Genomic DNA, 23,905 nt, shown 5'->3' on the forward strand with positions numbered 1-23,905 from the left:
TGGTCTTTACATCAAATGTATGTAAAGAATGCCTTCTTGCATGGTGATTTGCAAGAAGAGGTCTATATGGAGCAGCCACAAGGTTATGTGCATGCTGTTCATCCTGAGTTTGTTTGCAGGTTGAAGAAAGCATTGTATGGCTTGAAGTAAGCACCTAGAGCATGGTCTGACAAGATAGGATAATATCTTGTCACTATTGGCTTTCAGATTTCCAAGGCAGACTTCTCACTTTATGTGAGAAAAACAGAGAAAGGTATTATGCTACTTGTCATTTATATTGATGATTTGATTATGACAGGTGATAGTGATGAAGATATCCTTCATGTGAAAATGCTATTGAAGCAGAAGTTTGAGATGAAGGATTTGGGAGAGCTGTGTTATTTCTTGGGCATTGAGGTGATTAGATCACCAAGTGGGGTACAGCTCTTGCAGAGGCAGTATGGATTGGACATGCTGTCCAAATATGGGATGACAGGCTGTAAGCCTATTTCAATTCCTTTGGAGCAGAATGTGAAGCTAAGCACAGATGCAGGTGAGCTTCTAGAAGACCCTACTATGTACAGACGCATAGTAGGAAGTTTGATTTATATGACTATTACCAGGCCAGATTTGAGCTATGCTGTTGGATTGGTAAGTCAGTTTATGCAGGCTCCAAGGAAACCACATTTGGATGCGGCTAGACGCATACTCAAGTATGTGAAGTCCACATTGCAGTATGGACTATTTTATGAGACTGGGGTTCAGATACAGTTGCATGGATACACTGATGCTAATTGGGCTGGTAGTATTTCTGATAGATGATCTACCAGTGGATATGTGTTCTCTTTTGGGAGTGCTGCAGTCACTTGGAGCAGCAAGAAACAGCCTACAGTTGCCTTGTCGAGCACAGAGGCTGAGTACAGGGGTGCAGCAATGGCTGCATGTGAGGTAGCTTGGTTGCGTAAGCTACTTTATGATATGCATCAGTCTACAGATGGGCCAGTTGTCATTTATTGTGACAACATGAGTAGTATACACTTGGCAAATAACCCAGTCTATCATGCTAGAACAAAGCACATTGAGGTGCATTATCACTATGTGCGAGAGAGGGTTTTACTAGGTCTTATTGATCTAGTTTATGTCAGCACAGAGGATCAGGTAGCTGACATATTCACAAAGGCATTGGGTGCAGAGAAGCTGCGCAAGTTCAGAGACCTGCTTGGTGTGCAGGAATTGGGATTGAGCTCGAGGGGGAGTGTTGAGATATCGAGCTCCACTTGTGATACGCCAGGGTGACCGTTGTGTATTTATGTCACCGACTTGTCAGTTGCAGACGCGGTTGGTACACCGCCCATGAATAATAGCTACATGACAGCTATCCTTATCTACTCTAGTTCGTGGCTCAGTTAGTATGCCACCTTAGTTAGTTGAGTTTGGTTTGAGACCCATATATAGGGTTCTTGTATTTCTTTGTATCAGTGTTCTTTTTGGCTTACACAACTAAGAAGAGGAAAACTGTTTTCAGCCTCCACCTTTGTGTGTATCCCCCCATTGTGCAAGCAAGAAAGCTACAAGTGAGACTCCTTCCTTCTCTCCCACAATCTTGACATAGGCATGCATTGGGGAACACAAGTTGGGGTGGGGGGAATAGCCTCTTGCTAAAGTATGGCTACCGAGCTTGTGGTAGATGGAGAGGTGGTAGGGGTGAAATAAGAGGGGGTGCACTTGCTTTGGGGTTAACAGTTGTGCTACAAGGGTGACCAGTGAGTTGGGCTGAAGGCTAGGAATAGGCATCAACATTTGGGTTATCCTCTAAATATGGTAAGGGAAACACCTAGAAATAGGGATCTATGAGCGTAGGACATAATTTTTGCACTACTTTGTCCCATGATTTACACACTTAGAATTGGAAGATAACATGTAGCTCCTACAAAACGTCTAGGTCGATGCACACAGAACCGACCAAGTTAGTAAAATCACTACCATCTAGATATCTATGTAAAAATATAGAGTCTATTTTTTCCCTCTGGATTCCATCCTAGATGGGATCCACAAAATCCAATCAAGCCTAGAGCCTCTTAGCAAGCTAGAATATGTTATTGATTACTTCTCCTTGAGCTCCATCTACTACTAGTAGAGAGCCTGGTTCTCATACCGCACCTACTCCATTTCCATCTAGAGCATTAGATTTTGATGTTACACTTGCTAGTGTTAGTGGATTTCTTCTGCCATATAATTTAGGTATTTTTGGGAAATTTCAAGGTAGAACTCTATTAGGATGATCACTTGAGTGGTGATCACTTGAGTGGTGATAGGTGGACTGCATTGTCACAGTTGGCATTGGGACGATTTGGATGGTAGTCCCAATGACAATGGCATCAAACTAGCTAGTAGTCTACGAGTCTTCCTCCTTGCTATGCTTTTGGCCTCGAGAGGACTGTAGAAATAGAGCACACCAAGACTTAAAGTCTAGCTTACCTTAATCAGAATTGGAGGGTTTCACTACAGAGGTAGGTTGGGGGTATCTTGGGGGGAATCCATGGCTGTAGATTTCTCTTTGTAGGTTGTCCTTTTTGGGACATCCTATTGCAGAAGTAGTTGCCTCCTCATCTTATACTATGTTGGGGTGTCCATCTATCACAACTTGAGAAATAGGATGCGGGGATGAAGGGGAGGGATGGGCGATGTTGATGGTGGGAATGGAGAGGGCCAGATTCATCGTGGAAGGGGGGGGGGGAAAGAGGAGTGTGAAGTGTTGGCCACATATGACCTTCAACAACTTCATATCTAAGGAATTGGTCACCACATCCATGCACTCCACATGGAGATAATCAAGAAAAACACATGTCCAAGCAATGAGGTGTCTAGTAGGAAAAACATGGAGGCCACCTTGTCCAAGATGCTAAAGGCCTTGGCTTGCAAATACAAATCCTCTAAAAAGAATTTGAGTACCTCATATTTGGGCTTGTGGTCTATGAGGTTGTTGAGGCAACACTCATTCTTGGTGGTGAGGCCAAAGATGGCTTCCATGTCATGAATGGTGAGTAGAGGGGGAGCCCCTAATGTGCCACTCAAAGGGAGGTAGAGGTGCTCCTACACGTACTAGGGGGTAAGATCGTAGGTATGCCCTTCCACTATGATTTGAGGCATTAAAGCTATAGAAAAATTGACTTGGCCTCGGAGTGAACTAGGGCACTCTCCCATGATAGCACAAGGAAGGTGTCAAGGTGCAGGTGGTGCACCCATGGGTTAACAATGTCATTGTAGTTTGGTAGCACAGGGGGAACCCTACTGAGGCAAAGGATAGAGTTGAGCATGGCTATCATTGTGGTAAGAGATGAGCAATGGTAGAGAGAACACAAGAATTGTAGTGGATCAAGAGCACAAAGTGGCCATGATAAAAAGTATAATGAAGAGAAAAATGACAAAAATTTGCTTTTGAGTGGGGTAGATGCATTAGGGTTGAGGGGTTTAAATGTGGCCAATGCATATTTTCCATGTTAGCGTATGTGACCATGAGGAATAATTAGTGCCGCACATCTCACGATACATCACTGTTGCTTGAAACAGAGATCAAGCTAAAACATGAGGAGGGACATTTAATAAGGGCAATGCCACAAAAAGTGGTGAATTTGAGATCGCATTCTTTGTGGATTCTAGTGATCATCGAGATGGTAGGATCGGTGGGTGTTGTAGATAATCCCAATTATGTAGGGAAAGAGTCACTTTTGGGTTAGAAGGATAAACCAGCCTATCCGCATGGTGGTGTCACAATCAAAATCTATTGACTAGGTGCAGAAGAAGATATCTTTGTAAATTAGTCAAGTAGAAGGAATTAGATGGGTTTGTGTGAAAAATCTAAAACAAGCCGCTCCATCTCATCTTCAATTTTCTTGGAGGCTTACCCATCTGAGTTCTAAATACAAGCAATGCTTGCCCTTGCTTGAAGAGCCACTTCTTAGAAGGCGATCTGCTTGGTATTTCTATTGGAACTGGACTTCAAACAAGAGATAGGAACTTCAAATCTAGTCCTCATCCAACTCTGCAAGATTCTCCAGTTGTGTTTGAAGGAAAGGGGTTCTTGAGGAAGAAGGTGATCTTTGATAGCAATTCAGAGATTGGAAACTATAAATTTCAGAGTTGTAATTGCCTCAATGCCAAATGCATGCTTGTAAGGAGTGAGGCCTATGGTAGACTCAAAGGATGTGTAGTAAGCCCATAATGCCATTGGGAGCTTGGTATCCTAATCTTTTATGTGATGCTCGACTATCTTTGTGAGAATTTTACACAAAGTATTGTTTGTGGATTCAGCTAGCCCGTTGCCTTGCAGATAGTAAGGAGAGAATTTCTTATGAATCACCATGAAGAAGGAAGCAATATGGTTGATGACCTTTCTACCCACTTGGTACAATAGTCTATTGCAATAAAATGATATACCTGTTTTTGGTGTAAGATACTATAGATTTTTGAGAACTAAGAAGGTCCAATCCCCATTTCTGTAAGGGTTCCAATAGCAAGATTGAGTGGAGTGGTAATCGATCACAGGAAAGGAGCTAACTAAGTTACTAGTAGAAATCACATTTTTTGACAAATCGGTAGACATCTCCATGCATGGTAGGCCACCATACTCTTTGTAACATTAGCTATGAAGTGGCCTCCTACAATATCATGATGATCTTCTTCCAATACAACATCTTTCTTCATAGAGAGAAGGATGCGTTGCAACACTTTGGACAGTGTCCTATGGTAGAGCTAGCCTAGGATGGATTCAAAATATTGACTTTGAAGAGCCAATCATTTACACTAGTCCATCAGAAGGTGTTTCAAGACTTGTCCTAAGTTAGAAATTCTAGCAGTTCTTCATACCATGTTTAGGGAGGATTGGGTGGGTCAAGATTTGGATTGTCAGCTATTGTAGTAAACAATTAGGCATTAGGAAAGTCATCATCCTCTCCCACAGGAGCTTCTCTAAAATCTAACTAGGAAAGGAAGTCTACAATCAGATATTGTGCTCTTGGTCAATGCACCACTTTGAATTCGAATTCCTGTACCAAGAGGATCTATCTAGCTAATCTTCTAGTGATATTTTGTGGATTCGAACAAGTATATCGGAGCAAAATGATACACGTGGAACAAAAAGGAATGGCCAAGTAAATAATGGCAAATTTTTTTATTGAGTAGATCATTCCTAGGCATTCCCTTTCAATTATAGAATAATTTTTCTCAGTAAAGGAGAGCTATTTGATGGTATAGAAAATAGGTCAAAACCAGCCATTAGTGTCTTGTTGCATGATGACACTACTAATTGCAATATTTGATGCATCCACAAACACATGAAATTGTTTTTACCAATCTGACAGGACCAAGATTGGGGCCTTTGATAGTAGTAACATGAGACATCAGAATGCTAAGTCTACTGCCTCATTCCAAGTGAAGGTTGCTTTAGGGATATGAGCCAACTAATTGAGAGGCATAGCCACATGGGATAAGAGGCATAAATTCCATCCATGCCAATGGACTCACCCAATAAATCATAGCACCATAGATGGGGAATCTAGGATTGGGGCCCGCATAATGGTAGCTACCTTATTCCGGTCCACATCAATGACATCACTTGAAATAATATGACCCAAAAGAACACCATCCTTCACAGAAAAGATATGTCTCATGGGGTTAAGATTGAGATTGACTTTGTAGCATATCTGGTGAAGCAGAGCAGTAGATGATGCAATGCAAAAAAAGTGTCCCAAAGACACTGAAGTCATCCAAAAGTACCCTTATGAAGTGTGTGAGGTAGGGCCCAAAAATTTCTTTCATATCCTATTGGAACGAAGCTGAGGCATTATTTAGTCCAAACCACCTTGCTATGCATACAAATACACCAACCCCACATTGTGATGAAAGCAGTCTTGGGTTGATCCTCTAGAGTAAGCTGGACTTGATTGTACCTAAGAATACATCTCATGGCTAGAAACCTCATCTAAAATTCTGCCTAGATAAGGAATATAAAAGCGATTTGAAATAACAGTAGCATTTAGTTTCCTATAATCTACACAAATTTATAGCTTCTTTTTTTTCTTTGGCATAATGACTATGTTAGAAATCCATTCTACACGATCCACTGGAGGAGCAATGAAGCTATGCAGAGGAGTCAATCCAACTCTTCCTTGACTACTTAGCCATGTGCATATTCATACGGTGTCAAGTGCTATTGCAAAAACTAAAAACCCCCTAGGACAACTCTAGGTAGGGAATGTTTTTATATTTAGATGTTGTGTGGTTGTTTGTTTAGTCATCTAGTTGTTGAATTTTTTTGTAATTGTTAAGGTTAGGATTTGTTTTTGTTATTTTGTTTGATTTTATTTATGTGAAAACTTGATAGTGTTGGTCAAGTTTGGTATTTTTTTGGACAGGTTGTAGCTAGAGATTGCAAGTAGCTATTGAGCATCGTGGAATAGGTATGTTTTCCTACCAATACTCTTGCACATCACAGGGATTATGGGTTCCATTAGGGCCAAAAACGCTTCAAAAATGGCACTTGTAAGAAAGTGATTAAGTTGCTAATTAGTTGAGGTTTAGGAAGAATAAAACCTCTAAATTTGGTTGTCCAGATGTGATTAATGAGAGAATATTTGGTTCATTGAAGAGGTCGGCCATTAATTGCCCTCATCTTTTAATCCTGGTCAAGGGTCACCTTTTCGGCCGTTTTTGTCTTGGAACTCGAGAAATTTTGTATTTTCGAGATTTTTGTACGAAATTCGCATTTGTTTGCTCCCACGTTTTCTTTCTACACACTATTCTCTTTTGCCATTCTTTTTGTTGCACTTGCTTCCTATCACTGTGAGATTCTTGCTCGGTTCATTTGCTAAAATGTCTAGCAATACCTCTTCAAATAACACAGGCGCAAGCACACGTAAATACAAGCTAACTGTTCAGCTAGATCCGATTTACACATCTTGGAGAAGTATACATCATCGAGTATTGATAGATGAGATTGAAGCCAACAGGTTGCGAACACAAGGAATGAAGCATATAGATTTGTGGGTGGACGGAAATATTTATCCCATGGATCCTTCTACAGGTAAACCACCTCCTTTTTTCAATGTCCATGACTATATAAGATATGTTGGAGAAGGTTACAATGGGATGCTTGGCTACTGTATGAGGTTATACTCTGCATCTTACACATATATAGCTCAAATGCACGAAATGAAAAAAGCACTAGAAACTACACAAACAAATATTTTAGAGTTGACAAGTCAGATTGATGTTTTGAAAAATGTTAACAAGTCATTGCAGGATAAGCTAACACGCTTGATAGAAACTCTAATAGGATTTAGAGAGAGGAAGAGACCATTAAGAAATATAACCAACTTGTGTAAGAGAGCAAAGAAAAGGAGACTAAATCTTACAAAGAAATATGTCTCTAACATATTAGGCATCAATATCCGAGAGAATGAGGAAAGAATCAAACTTTTGAAGGAAACCATGAATAAGAAAGATATTTTGAGAATTCTTAAGTCACCCGAAAATGCGGATTTGAGAGGTCCAACTCTCAAAGAGTTAGTGAAGGACTTAAAAGGCACGGTGCAAGCAAATGAAATTGTAGAGATGTGTGATACTATGGGTATAAGTCGAAAGGGTTATCGTGCTATCTCTGGATGATGGTTTAAAAATCTTAAACGCAATAGGGTAACTATATTTGGATTGCCATGAGCCCTTGCAGTTTCGACTGCAAGAATTGCCATGAATCGCAAGATTCCACATGTTTTTGGAGATTACATTCACATCGAAAGGTCTATGTCCTATGAAATATTAAAGAAAAGGTAAATTTTGATTACAATGCGTTAAACAATATATGGGTTGATCTAAAAAAGGTGCAAATTGCAATGGTTCACATGTATAAAATCACAGTAGAAGAAAGCTATGGTGTTCTAAAGTTTGCCTTGAAGTTGGATGAAGCACAGATTCAAAAGGGACAGAAGATGGAAAGAATTAGCATTTGCCTCATGAACATGGCATTGGACCATAGCAATGGTGAGGGCCAAGCTCCATTGCATAAGATCCAATCCGAGATGGAGATTTGGTGGATTGGTGCAGCCCAGGTACCAATTGAAAATCATCAAACATTGAAATGGTTGTTCAACCATACAGGTATTCCAAATATCATTAAGTCTCAAAGTGAAGGCGAAATGTTGGTAGAGTTGATGGGGTTGGTAATTTTAATGTGGAATGGCATATGAGTACTGATTTAAAAACTATCAAATGTATGCTTGGAATATGTAATGGTATAAATGCAAAATACCCTTGCATTTATTGCATGGAAAGTATTGGATCCAAAGATTGGAGTAGTTTGTGACCAGTAAGAAGAGCCCCAAATAGAGACTCTATAGATTTGAGTAAATTCAAAAACATAGAAGACATCTGGGATCCCATTCTTTCAATCTCTCTTAAGAATGTTCATATTTGTACTTTAAATGCAGAGATTAGAATAATCGATAAGCTTCTCAGGTTGCATCTTGACTACGCATATTCCATTAAGCCATTATCTTTATCAGATGAGTGTATTAATAAATGCGAGGCATTACTATCGAAAATGGGATTTCATGGAGGCCAAGTTCACTTGAGAAAGGATCCAATACTTTCAGGAAAAACAAGAGATATCTTGGCTGATGTCTCTATGGGAGGCTCAAAAGCTAGACGATTCTTAGGAAACCATTCAAGAAAGTAGGTGAATGCGGCTTGGGAGTGTTGGAGAGAGCTATGTGAGATCACAACAAATGTTACAAGCACGCTGAGGCTTGCATTTCTTAGAATGGAGGTTTGGATACACCTTGATGTTTTTCTGAAACTCCTCAGGCAACATAAGACACCATATACATATGCGGAAGAGTTCAAAAGATCAATCACAAATCTTGTTCAGGCGATAAAAGAGGCATGGGGAGAAAAAGATATCACTTTTTATCTGGTAAAGTAACAATTATTTAATATGGGTTTATTTTGATAGGTTTTTCAATTGGTATAAAATAAGTGTTACTTTGTATTGCAACATATTCTTCATATTCATGGGCCTTACTTTGTGGAGGAGCATGGCCCCTTAGCAACTTATAGTAACCAAGGCATGGAAAAATTCCACTATCAAGCACGCACAAGTTATTTTTGAAGCACAAGGCATGGGGGAGGAGGTACAAAAAGCAATGCTTTGGAGGAGCTATTTAATTGGTTTTTTCGACGACAACTCCAAAGAATGCAGATAAAAGATGGCAATGACACATGAGCAGTCGCACTTTTATATATAAGAAAGAAAATATATAAAGCTAGCTTTCCAAAACTCTCACATTCTCTTCCTCCTCAGGAATCTTTCCTCTATAACGTAGAAATTTTCTTCTCTTGTAGCCAGCTATAGATTTTACATCAGTTTGGTTTGCAGCCAAGGCGTAGGATGTGAACGCCAAAAAGTATCCTGCTCTAGAAGCAGAGTGACCTGGACCATAGCCAAAAATCCTAATTGCTGCAGTCTTTTCCAAAAACATTACTTTGTGGACATTATATTGTAATCCTGAGAAACCTAGAAGCCTTGTAAGAGCTTTAATACAAAGTATGGGCCATGCTGCATCCTCTGAGAAACTACTATGAAGTACTAAAAAGGAATCAGGGTCAATCCTAGCCAAGTAGTGGCCGAGTGCAATGTCTTTCAATGTACTACCACCAGCTCTCGATCCTTTGCCATGTCCCAAGAAGCTATCTGAATCAGCAATCTCCAATTGCAAATAAAACCCATACTGAATGAGCGTGAAACTCAAACCTACCAATGTGTAAAAGCAAATTCAAAATTATGTTACCACTTGGTTTTCATCGCACTCCAATTTAACTAGATTCCATAAATTTATTGATGATGATGTCTCATTGGTGCTAATCAATTCTTTAACGTATTCAGACTCCTCTCTTCCAAAATTGGAAATCCCAAGTTGGCTTTGCATGCGATCGAACTCCTCATCAGTAATACTCAACTCTTTCTCAGCTTCTTTTGCCTTTTCAAAACAAAGAGAGAGGGCCTCACCAGCATCAATAAACTTATCGTCTACAGTTTCTTTATCAAGTTTGAGTATCTCTTCCTTTGATTCATTCTTTGTGTCAACTATCCCATTTGCAGCATCAGAAGCCTCTGCAATAATGGCTAGACAATAATCTTCCCTAAGATTGAAAAGTTTTTGAATATCTGACAGTAAAATATACTCCTTCTCCTTGAAAGGTATAGATGGTACAGAAGGAACAATATGGTGAGAACTCTCATCAGTTGTTGCAGGGTTTGCATCTCCTTGGCTCTCCTCAATGGTGGTCTCAGCTTTGAAGTGAGCAACATCCAACTTCTCAGTAAATAGAAGCCTCAAAATCTGCATCTACAACCTCCTCTGTTTCCTTTTCATCTGCCAAATCATCTAACATACAAAAGCTAGTAGACTTTGCTCCTTCCAATTGTTGCTCATCAACTTTTAGAGGATATTTGACAAGGGTGAAAACAATAAAAGCAGCAGACTTTGACATAATCTTGCAGTTCTTGGAATGAGTGGAGCACAATATGTCTCTTGCATAAAACCTGTTTAGAGAGTGGGCACCACACCTCTTAGTAAACACTGACTTTTCATTTCCTGTTGACCCAATGGGAACATGGACATATTCCTTTGTACCAACTTCAATAGAAGGACCTGCTAGATTTTCAAACTCCAAAAAGTCCTCCAATTTTTTTTTAACAATATTTAAAAACACTGTCAAGGTCCTAATCAGGATTAAAGACATTCTTAACAACTCCATAGAAAGAGAGATCCATGCCATTCTGAAGGATAAAGTCAAGAAGCCTCTCTGATGGAGTGACATCAGTAAGCTCTAATACTCCAAGACCTCTCATTGCCGACTTTTGCTTCCCTGGAGATGTGCTTGGCATTCTGACATTGGTGGCAAAGCATGGGGAAGAAACAGAATGCACAAGCTCATCACATGTTGAAGCCCTTGAGCCTTTTGAAAGCCTTCTCGTTTTCCCAGTTCCTGGCAAAAACTTGGAGCCCAGAAAATTTGTAGGTTCAGACATGTTTCCAACTTTTGCTTGATACGATGCGATGAGACTCAAATGCTAGACATGGATGTTCATACTCGTGTCGTATCGGTAATGCAAACCAGGACAACTCAAAGCAAAGGGTTGCAACCGAAACGACGCGATAAGGCAAAACCAGAATCGGTGATCACGCGCCCTCGTGCAGTATTGGATTAGGAGTCTGGAAATGAACGCAACACCGAAGGAAGACAAGAATAGCTAAGCCCGAAACGACGTGAACAGGCAAAAGCGCAAAAGAGGAACACTCACTCTCGCGCCGTATTGGGAGAAGAATGAGAAATCCACAAAGAAAGCTGAAAAAGCCGTACGGATGAGGAACACCCCCTTATGTAGGGCACGCAATAATGCCACATGGCACTAGCCGTTGGGCTTCGACATGTGGCACTAGTCGTTGGTCGACACGTGGTCGACAAACATGTGGCAAACATGTGGACCCATCGTTAGTCGACACGTGGCATATGGACGTTAGGCGGACACGTGGCACAATCAATGTGAGACACGTGTTTGACACGTGGCATGGTTGACGAGGGTATATAAGGGATTATTTTGCTTACGTGTACACTTTACATTTCTCGAGCTCTCGTGCCTTACTTGCCCGATACGGAGCAATCCCAGCGTTGCGTCTACTGCGTAACTGTCCTTTCGTGTCGTATCGGTTCCCGTCACTTGATTTAGAGAGAGTGTGCTTTTGCCTCTTTCATGATTTCCTCATTTCGGTGGTCTTCCCTCGGTGGCCCGATACGGAGTGAGGGCGTCCTTCGGTGGTCTTCCCAATATCCATCTCGCATCATATCGGGCTTTTCTATCTCACTGTCCTCGTCTCCGATACGGCGCGAAAGTGACCATCCGTCTTGTTCGTTTGTTCCTTCTCATGCTGTATCGTGCCTGTTGCGTTCTTGTCAGATTTTCGAGAAAATTCTTATATCATTTTTGTCTTTCTGGCTCTTCTATTTTCTCCTCTGTATGGCAAGGACAAAGCAAACTGCAAGAAAAGTTTATGTGGATAGGAAGGACAGTGGGGGTAGAAGGAAGTTACAATTTGATGAATCTGAGGAGGAACCCTCTTCAAATATTGCTAAGGCTGGGCCATTAGAGGCCCCAGAGCATTTTGCCACAGAGATCCCCCCTACACCAGGTGTTGGCCTAGCATCTTCCATGGAGTTAAAGCATTTCAGTGCAGAGAATGTTTCTTCTCGTGAAGTTGAAGAAGCAAAGGGTGAGACTTGCCCTGTGAAGGATTCATCCCCTCCAATTGCACCTAAGCCTACTTCTGTTGAAGCAGTGAGCCTCCCAAGCCATAAAAGAAAAAGAGGAAGTCCCGGTTCTTCTACATGCAGAGGTGTTTCAGTGAGATTAGAAAAGCCCAGAGAGCTACAGAGCACGTGATTCCAAAGGCTACTTTCATAAGAGTTGTTAAAGAGATCTCCGACAGATTGTCTAGAGTGGCAACTGTCTCTGGTCTAAATAAGAAGTGGCAACTCTCAGCAATTCTTGCTCTACAAGAGGCTGCAGAAGATTTTGTTATTGATTTCATGAACGATGCTTACATTGCTGCTGCGCATGCTCATAGAATTACCCTTATGAATAAAGATTTTAGCATGATCAGCAGAATCAGGTATAGGTTCGATAAAGTGTTGAGGCTCTTGCCTTCCAACGATCAAAAAGCCCTTGAAATCCTTAACATTCCCCCGAAATTGTCCAGGAAAGGGAAAAAGCTAAAGGTTGAGGATGTAACTCACCTTTACTCTACAAGGGGTGCCACCCAGCAGGAGTCTATCTTGAGTGAAAAAATTCAGGAGGTATTGGAAACTGAAGACGAAGTTTACAAGAGGAAAGCCGCATCACTTGCTCCCGTCAACAACGAGAGGATGGGTAAAGTGTATGGGCAAATAGTTGTGAATGTTTTTGCGGAACCTGAGGAGGATTACCTTAGTATATCTCCCGAGGACAAGCCCATGTTGGAGAAAAGGGATGTCCAACTATCTGACTCCGTTGTTTTTTGTTGCATAAGGTAAGGCTTGTAGGTTCAAGTATATTTTATATGTAATTTGTATTGATTTTGATCGATTCAAATAGCTTTTGCTATTGACTGCAGGGCATTCGTCTCCTCTCTCACTCTCGATATCCGTAGAGCCATATATGTTGTTGATCCACTTCTCTCAATGGAACTATTTGCAAGATCTGGGTCTAATATTGCACCATTCTTTCGTACTTTTGATAGTGTGACAAATTACCACATCTTTTTCCCTTATGTAGAAATGTATTTTTCTTTTCTGTAGAGGAAAATTCATATTCATTTGCTTTCACCCTTCTGTTCACCTCTATTTTGAATTTGCAGAGGGCATTGGAGTCTTATCTATATTAATTGTCTTACTAGAGAAATTATCTTTATGAACTCTCTTAGTGGTGTTCATGGCCAAGCACGAATGTATGTTGAAAGAAAATTACTTGCTTTGATTATATTTACAAAAAATATTTTGAACTTACAAAGCTTCCTTTTGTAGTGCTTGTAGACTTTTTTCCACATTTTTGGATACTACATACGAGGATCTTGTTGATCCTCAAAAGCCTTATACGTTTCTTCTACAAGAAGTTCCATTGCAAAGCGATGTGCATTCTTGTGGATGGAGACTTATATCAAATATTTGCAAAATAGTGGATTCAAAGTTGTTACAAATAGAAGGAGTGAATGTAAGTTAATTTCATTTGATTTTTGTGTAATCCTTATCATGATGTCTTTTCACTAACTTATAACATTTATTCTTGCAGTGTAGAGACTATCCTGATTTGTATGTTTGGTGGATAAGGGAGAGATGCATTGAGTTGATTTTGGACAAGGTAATCACACCATATGATCCTGACTCCCCTCTTCCTCCCAAAACTTCAATGGCCAAGGGCACAAGCAAGGGAAAGGGTAAGGGCAATGGCAATGGCAAGGGCAAGGGCAAAGGCAATGGCAATGGCAATGGTAATGGTAAGTCAGCCACAAAGGCCACTGTTGCAGAGTCTAAAAAAAAAGGAATGCCAATGCTTTCTTCTATGAAATTTGATCCATCCCCTCTTAAACCCCAAGAAAAGAGAGTACATGTAAAGGTGAAATTCTTTCAACAATCAAAGAAAGGCCCTGTGAGAAAAAACATCTTTGAAGAAATCAATAAAGAAGCCACAAGGCCAACAAAGAAGAAGGCAGCAGATAAAGAATCAAAAGAGCAAACATAAGCATACACAAGCCTTATTATTTTGGCTTTGTACATTTATATGACATTTTTGTATCTCATGATGTAATGAACTTTTTCACTTATAAATCAAATGTAATCTACATTTATTTCTATATATTTGAAAGGCAACTTGCTTCATGATAGCTTATGAGTTCCCACTAAGAAATATCTTAAGGACCGTCAATTAAGATAAATTCCTGCAAAGTTTTCATTCTCAAGGCTCAAAACTCACAATTGTGGGAGACAAACAACTCGTACAAGAGAAAGAGCGCTCGGCTCTTTTACCAATTGTTACGCCATTCACTTTGAACTTATATCTAAGGGATGTATTGTCTAGCAATTCCAAGGTATCCCTCACATCTTTCAGACTCAAATTCGAAGTAACATTCACCTTCTTTACTTCTTTATGCGGCAAAACGTGCACCGCAAGTTTATATGGTATGCAATCTGTATCGGAATCCAAGGGAACCCAAATACCCAATCTTAGTTTGCATCTCCTGTAATCAAAGCCCAAAGCAAGAGTTTGGCGAGGGATACTGTAAGCCAAAGCCAAGGATTGAGGGCATGCACTACACCTCAAGATATCACCCTTATGGTCTCACTCTCTAGATTTCCAAAGCGTCCCTATAGTGTTGTCCAAATCTTCTTCCTAAAAGTTTCTACTTAGCTAGGATACCTTCGTTCTTTGTAAATTTGCTGTTTTGAAGCAAGCCACGAAGATATGGAGGGGTACAAACCATGATAAACGTATTCTTCTTGAGATCCTTCCAGCTATCATGGACTTTTGAATATCCTGAGATATTTTGAATTTGAAACTCTGCACTGTTATCTTGTCAGGAATCTCCCAGTTTAGAGATGAAAGGCTTGGCAATTGCAAATATTCGATATTCCCATACCTATCTGCTTTAGAGGGAACCACATACTGTGCATAATATATAAAAACCTTGCATTCACTAAAAAAAGACACAGTTTGATTGGCATAAATAATGTCTGCCAATACCTTATGAATGGCATGGAAAGTCCCACTTAGGCTTTCCACAGGTTGCCATTCAATACTTGTTGACACAAAGATATCTACAATGACGAATCGGTTGTTAGTACTTGCCTAAATGGAAAAGAATTACATACGTTATTCAACTAATAACTTACAATGTGTTTGTTGGGGAACACGTTCGTTTGGAGGCAAGTGCATATCCTTGGCCATGTAAACATGTTGCACCTTGACAAACCACCCTTTGGGCATAATTTTGAAGGCAATGATATGCCCCTTCCAGTGATTCTTTATATCATCTCGTTTTCTTCTTTTCACCTTATGAGAGCTCCTGCAAGATGGTAGCATGGTAACCCAATCATTTACAGTAAAGGTTTTGGGCTCCCAATTTCCATCAGCTCCCTGGCTATAAACTGTGCAAGAGTGTATTAAATGAGAAGGGTGCCTAGAGGAAGCCATGAAAAGAATGAAAGCGCAGAGAAAGAAGCTCAAAAGAGGGGTGAATGAACTAAAAAGTAGTGCCAAGAACACAAATGAGTATGTATTGGGTGCCAAAAAGAATATTGAAAGATCTCCCGACTTTCAAAAAACTCATTCTTCATTTCATCACATCTCTGTCACGTATTTTGTCAGATTTGTGAGTAAATAACGTCTTTGGGACTCCAAAACATGTCAGACTTTAGGGATTTTGGCTAAAAAAGAAGAGAGAATCACGAAATAGACTCCACTATCTCTAAAAAAGAGGAGACAAGAATACCATATTCTTGCACACGTGGCAAACTCTCTTTGGCCTATTTCTTAATCCCGTGATTAACAAAAGTGCATTTTTGGAAGTGTTTTTGGCCCTAATGCATGAGCACTTCACGTTGCACTTGTTTGGTGCATTGCACTCGAGGTCATCTCCTGATTTTATCAAATAATTCCATGCCATGGGTTGGGGTTTATGCACTTTTTGCATCATCGTTGAGCACTAGCACAGCATGAGGCCCGCTATAGCTATATGTAGTAAATCTTAGTTGCACGCACACTTGAGAGAGCACCTTTCATTGAGCATGCACTGTTCTTGCATGCACGAGAGATGGGATTTTCATCACCAAGTTAGGAACCTCTGGTTGAGTGGGAATGGTGGTTGGGTGAGTTTGAGGGTCGTGAAGGACACTGCCAATAGTGAGAAGGGTTGTTTTCTTGGTCAACATCTTGAGGACCATCATTTTTTTGAGCGACAGTGAGATTTTGGGTGGAATGGAGTACAATGATTTTCTTGCTGTGTGTTGAGAGGTGAGGATAAGGATTGTTTCTAATCAAGGAACTATGTTTGCATTTTGCATGATGCACGAGCACATATAGATAGGCTAGGCACAAATTCTCCAATGCATCCATATTTTTGTGTGGACGCATCGCTTGATTGGTTGCATAGCATGGTTCCGACATTGCATATATTTTCAAAATCATATATGGTTGGGCACGAAGTTCTATAGCAAAGCATATTCTTGCTAGGACAATTTGCATCGCGACAAAGCACATATGTCCAACATAGTAAAATATTTTTGAAGACTCAAGGATCAAAGGAATGGTCATATTTAGTAAAGATGTTGGGTTCCTTGATGACCTCGACTGGAACATTTTGCTCACTGTGGTCACAATGATTATGGTATAGAAATAAAAGACCAAACTTCTTCTCAAACACAAAAACCTACGGAAGATGAAAAAGGAAGGATCGCAATAAACTGTATTCTTGTAGAAAAAAAGGATGAGGAAAAGAAAATTGTGGATGTAATCCTAGCAATGAAAAGAAGGAGAAATGTGGAAAGAGATGAACTTGAGACTAGTAAAGTTGGAGAGGAAAGAGAGAGGAAGCTTAAAAAAGGAGAAAAAAATGAAGGTGAGAAAAAAAGAAAACCTAGACAACATTATCATACTTCAGATATTCCTTTAGGGGAAGGGGAAAGTGATTATGAATTGAGAAATTATTTGATGGGTAGAAAAGTAGATATAATGTTTACCCAGCTAATGGAGTTGTGTCCTAGGACGAGAGGACAATGGAATAAATTAGTAAATCCAAAAGCGAAAGAGAGAGGAAAAAAAACTATAAGAGTTTTGAGTATATAGCAATTACGTGATATTTGTCCTATAGTTGATGCTTGGTATAAAAACCAGAATATAAGAGATGCTTATATAGATGGAGGAACGTAAGTTAGTGTGTTTACACAAGCATGTGTAAAACAATTCAGACTTCGAATAATTGCAAGATTCGGATTTCGGATTAGGCTTGCAAATCATGCCAAAGTGAAATGTATAAGAATAATTCAAAATCTAGAAGTCAAGGTGTATGGAGTTGCAATGAAAATCACTTGTCATGTCATACTAGTAGGATTGGGAGCATTTTCACTTATCCTGGGTAGGCCTTGGCTTAGAAAGATAGGAGCAATACAAGATTGGGGGAAAGGAATCATAACAATTTATGTTTTGTAGAGGAGTAGCAAAGAAGTTTGATATGGCCTCGAGAAAGGAATTAGTAAATGAGGATGATGGCAAAGAAGAAGAAGAAGAACAAGAGGAAAGTGATAGTACTGAAGAAGAAGATGAAAGTGAGGATGAAAGTTTAGAGAGTGACTCAGATCCAGAAGTCTCATCAATAATAAGTGAGAAAAATAAATTAAAAAACAAAAACATCCTTAGATAACATAGAGAAGTCAATAACTCATATTGGACCATCAATAGTTTCAAGAGTATCTAGAAATATTGAAAAACATAACTTTCATCCTTCTTCCAAAGAAAAGGGACTTTTGTATCCACTAAAGGATGAATAATTATCTTTAGAAGAAGAACTTTCACAAGAAATTTCAAATAAAGTTCGATTGTGAATGTTAAAACTAAAGAAAATTATTATTTTTTTGGAGACAACGAAGAAGGAAAACTAGAGGAATTAGAAAAATTGATGGAAGGAACTTAAGTTTCCATAGAAAAAAGTGAGTTTTTGGAAAAAATGTTGAGTCAAGACTTGACAGAAGGAGGAAAAAAAAATTTCAAACATTCATAAATAAATATCCAAATATTTTTGCAACTTCATACATAGAAATAAGAGGAATGAAAGAGGAAGGGATACAAATAGAACTTAAAGAAGATGTCAAGCCAGTATGTCAAAAATTAAAACCCCCTGACTTTAGAACAAATGTTAGTTTTGAAAGAAGAGGTTGATAAATTATTGCAAGTAGGATTTATTTATCTTGTAGAACATTCAGAATAGGTAAGCACAATAGTTATAGCATTAAAGAAAACTGGAGGTTGGAGAATCTATATAAATTATAAACCTCTGAATGCAATCACAAAAAGAGATCATTATCTGCTTCCTTTCATAGATGAAATTTTAGATTCAGTAGCAAGATATGAAAGGTACAACGTTTGTGATGGATATTCTAGATACTTTCAATTACCCATTGCTCTTGAAGATCGTAGGAAAACAGCTTTTATCACATTGTGGGGTTGTTTTTGCTATAGAGTTTTACCTTTTGGACTCAATAATGGACCAACTTGGTATCAAGGGAGGGTAAACAAAGTGTTAGCTCCTTTCCTAGGGAAGATTGTTAGAGATTTCATTGATGATATTTGTGTTCATAGTACAAGACTAGAACATTGTGAAAAACTTGACAAAGTGTTTTTGAAAGATTGGATAGTTACAATTGTCTTAAATAAATCCAAAAAAATACAAGATAGGTTAACCAAAAGTGAAATTTCTTGGTCATGTAGTTTTGGAAGATGGAATACAGCTTGATCTTGAAAAAAGTGAAACCTCTGGTAGCTTTAGTATCACATGCAAATATAAAAGAACTTATGACTTTCATTCATAAGGTAAGATATCTATCAAGATTCATACCTTTGCCATCCTAGTTGCTCTATCCATTGCAGATAGTAGCCAAGAAAGATCCTGTAGAGTGGACAGAAGAGGATGAGGAATAATTTCAACAAGTTAAGGAAATTGCAGGTCATGCATCATCGATCCAAGCACGTGATTGGGAAAACGAAACTTTTGTGAATCCTTCAATTGGAGAAGATGCAATTGGAGCAATCCTGATGCAATAAGGAAGGAATACTAGATATATGGGCCTATCTATTTTGCAAGTTGAGTGAAGTTGCAAATAGAAAAAACATATACTCAAATTGAATTGGTAATGATAGGTGTGATATTTGCTTGTAGAAAGTTTAGGAGGTATTTACTACCAAAACCCTTTACTATTCTAACAAGCTATACATTGTTACCACAGTTGGCGAATAACTCAAATCTTTCGAGGAGAGTTATGAAATGGATTGTTGACCTTGAAGAATTTTAGTATAAGTTTTAGGTTAAGGACTCAAATAGGGCTACAATAGCAGACCTTTTGACCTACAGAGGAAGTTCTTTTTTGCTAAAAGGAAAATTTGGAGATAAAGAAGAAGTGAAAAGAGAAATTCAAAACTCATTCTTGGTGTATTTTGATGGATCATATCGTAAGGCCTACTAAGCATCATCAGGAGGAATTGTAGTTTATGATCCACATGGGAAGTTGATAAGAAAAGAAATTGTTAAGCTTTAGCCAACTAGTAATAATGAAGCTGAATATGCAACTTTGCAAGTAGCGATCATACTATGATAAAGAATGGGAATTCGAAGGTTGAGGATTAGAGTTGATGCTCTACTATTAGAAAAGAAAATCCTCGGAGTTTGGAAGATCAAGAACCCCAAACTTAAAAGAATGTGCAATAGAATTCAAAGAGAATTAAATCAGTTTGAAGGCTAGAGTTTGAAACATATTTCCAAAGAAGAAAATCAAGAAGCTCATAATGCAGCCCAATTAGCAATTTGCTAAGTATTCGTAGTGAAAGTAGATTTTCCTCTTTACAAAGGAAGAGAAACTCTTGAATTGGAAGAATAATTTCTCTTAATTGGGAAAGTACCATCTAATATTCCCAAAGACAAGAAATATGGGTTTTTTAGAAGAGCTGGAAGATATAAGATAGTGAATGATGTTCTTTATGGAGTGGATTTAAGCTTAAGAAGAGTGCCTTGGAAGGAAGAAACATATCATATTCTAGAAAAAAATCATGAGAGGCATGTGGAGGACATTATTATTACAAAATAACTCTACAAAAAATTCTAATTGAAGGATATATGTGGCCAAGTGTTCATAAAGATGTCAATCATTGGTGTAAATCTTGTCATGAATGTCAAAGAATGAGTAAGAAAATATTAAAATGGGAAATAATAAAAACAATTCTTGCTTATGATATTTTTGAAAAATGGAGAATAGATGCAATTGGTCTTTTACCGCATACTTCAAGAGGAAATATATATATTTTGATAGTAGTTGATTATCTTTCTCGATGGGCGGAAGCTAAAGTTGTAAAAAACATCAGAGCCATAGATGTGGAAAAATTCATTTATGAAGACATATGTTGTAAATTTGGAACACCTTTAGAGATCTTGTCAGATAGAGGACTAGGTTTTAAGGGAGAATTAATTTATTATCTTTGTGAGAAAATGAAAATAACAAAGAGATTTGCCTCACCATATTATCCTTAGTGTAATGGTCTCAATGAGCGGTTCAATGGTGAGTTAATAAGAATGTTGTCCAAAACGACAAAGGATCGTCCTCAAACATGGGACATAGAGTTACTGAGTGCTTTGTGGGCTTATCGCTTAGCAAAGAAAGAAAGTACATGTTTTTCTCCTTTTAAAATGGTTTATGGAAGAGAAGCCTTGCTACCTATAAAGGTAGAAATATTGGCTTTGAGGATGTTTGAAAAATTGAGTGAAGGTGAGGAAAAAAATTATTTCACAAAAAGGTTGATGCAATTACAAGAAACACAATTAAACAAACAAGAGGTGTATGATCATTATGAAAGAAGCCAAGAAAGAAATCTTCAAGAAAGTAATAAAAAAATTAAAAAAAAAAGGAGATTTGATTTTGAAATATAACAGTAAATTGGATCATACTTTTCAAAAGAATTTCCAAATAAAACGGAAAGGACAATTTAGGGTTACATAAAATTTTAAAAATGGGGCTTATGCATTGGAAAATTTTGATGGAAAGGCACATAAACAAAGAATCAATGGATACATATTAAAGAAGTATGTTTCAAGGTTAATGACAATTCAAATAGAAGAGTGGTCAGAACAACAGCTTGAACAAAAGAATGAGGAAAGTGAATGGATGATAGATGTTGCATCACTTTATGAACACAATTGCTGTGGATGAATGCTTGCATGCTAGGGGGAGGGCTAAATATGTTAAGCACTTTTGAAAAAACTAAAAACCCCCTAAGACAACTCTAGGTAGGAAATGTTTTTATAGTTTAGATGTTATGTGGTGGTTTATTTTGTTATCTAGTCATTGGATTTTTTTGTAATTGTTTAGCTTAGGATTTGTTTTGGTTGTTTTGTTTGATTTATTTGTGTGGAAACTTGATAGCCTTGGTCGAGTTTGGTATTTTTTTAGACAGATTTAGCCAGAGATTGCCAGTAGCTATCGAATATCGTGGAATAGGTATGTTTTTCCTACCAATACTCTTGCACATCACAGGGATTATGGGTTCATGAGCACTCAGTTGCACTTGTATGATGCACTACACTCGAGGTCATCTCCCGATTTTATCAAATAATTCCATGCCATGGGTTGGGGTTTATACACATTTTGCACCATCGTTGAGCACTAGCACGGCATGAGGCCCACTGTAGCTATATGCACTAAATCTTAGTTTCACGCGCACTTGAGAGAGCACCTTTCATTGAGCACACACTATTCTTGCACACACGAGAGATGGGATTTTCATCACCAAGTTAGGAACCTCTGGTTGAGTGGGAATGGTGGTTGGGTGAGTTTGAGGATCATGAAGGACACTGCCAGTTTGTGAGAAGGGCTATTTTCTTGGTCAACATCTTAAGGACCATCATTTTTTTGAGTGACAGTGAGATTTTTGGTGGAATGGAGTACAATGATTTTCTTATTGAGTGTTGAGAGGTGAGGATAAGAATTGTTTCTAATCAAGGAATTGTGTTTGCATTTTGTATGACACATGAGCACATGTAGATAGGCTAGGCACAAATTCTCCAGTGCATCCATATTTTTGTGTGGAAGCATCGCTTGATTGGTTGCATAGCATGGATTTGACATTGCATATATTTTCAAAATCATGTATGGTTCGGCACGAAGTTCTATAGCAAAGCATATTCTTGCTAGGACAATTTGCATTGCGACAAAGCACATATGTTCGTCGACACAGAGAAATATTTTTGAAGACTCAAGGATCAAAGGAATGGTCATATGTCTTTAGTAAAGATGTGGGGTTCCTTGATGACCTTAGTTGGATCCTTTTGATCACTGTGGTACAAGCAAAAGAACACTTTAAAATTATTGGAGAGACATTTAGATTGCATGAATGAAGACAAATAAGAACCTATGGACACAACAGGCCCTTTGCTTTATTAGTTAGAGACAAACTTCTAGATGGGTTAGGGGATCCATTCGTTATTCTCAACTACGATATCATTAGGTCTTTGAAGTAGATGGTAAATTTCCACAGGTCTCATGATGAATAAGCCTCAATAATGCTCACAAAGGTGGACTGGCTTTTCAAGTATGGAGTGGATTGTGAAGGAAGAGAAGATAGGTCAAGTGCACTTATTTGGGGAGGAGTTGTGACTTCTAGTATAATAGTCCTATCAGGCATGGTATTCAACATGGGATAAGTAGCTGAAGAGTCTTTTTGCACTTTGTGATGTCTATAGTGTGATTGAGGCTTTATCTGCTGCTATGTTAATGTCTTTGCAACAACACACCTCGTGTAGAGAATGTAGTAAATAGAAGCGTGGTGGAGATGGGCAAAGTGATGGGTGAGATGTGAAGAGGATGCGGTTTAAGGAGATTTTGAGTGCTGCTTTGTAGTAAGGTTTAAAATCTACCTATGTAATTTCAGCTATGACAAAGAATAGTGATGTAGGGGGTAGTCAACAGCAGGATAATCTTACCCATATTGGTGGCAAGGGTGCTTCACCAACAGATTATGTAAATGTGGAGTAGAAGGTAGTGTTGGTAGTGGCAACAACAATTCTTACTAGTGCTCGATCAGATGTAAAATGAAAAGTGATGAATGCAGGGCTTGCTGAACAGAGCAGTTAGACACTCGCTTCCTACTGGCATTGCTAGCATAAATGTTTTGGACACTCAAGGTGTGCTTGTTTCTGACATTCAAGACATTGACACAGGATTAAAGCTTGCAAGTTGCTATTTTTTGAGGATAATGGACGACCGTGAGAAATTCCTTGGTGAGCAAAAAAAGTAGGAAGGATGGTGGATGTTGTCAGATTCAGATGACAGTGGTGCATTAAAACAAAGTCGCATGAAAGGATAATCAACCAATTTTTTTAGGAGGCGACTTCGTGAAAGATTCGGTGGACTGACGCGGAGGAGGAATGGCGAATCGCGATATTTCTCAATGATGGCCGGATTCGACGGCATTTTCAAAGCAAAGGGTGGAGAAAATGCTATAAACCTCAAAAAAGCTTAGATTTTAAGCCTTTAAGGCTATTCAGAATGCTTTTGTTTCTACCAAAAACGTTAGAAGTTTTTAAAT

This window comes from Lygodium microphyllum, chromosome 12 (genome assembly GCF_053477565.2).
Source record: "Lygodium microphyllum isolate KBCC chromosome 12, Lygodium_microphyllum_v1.1.10, whole genome shotgun sequence".
Classification (NCBI taxonomy): Eukaryota; Viridiplantae; Streptophyta; class Polypodiopsida; order Schizaeales; family Lygodiaceae; genus Lygodium; species Lygodium microphyllum.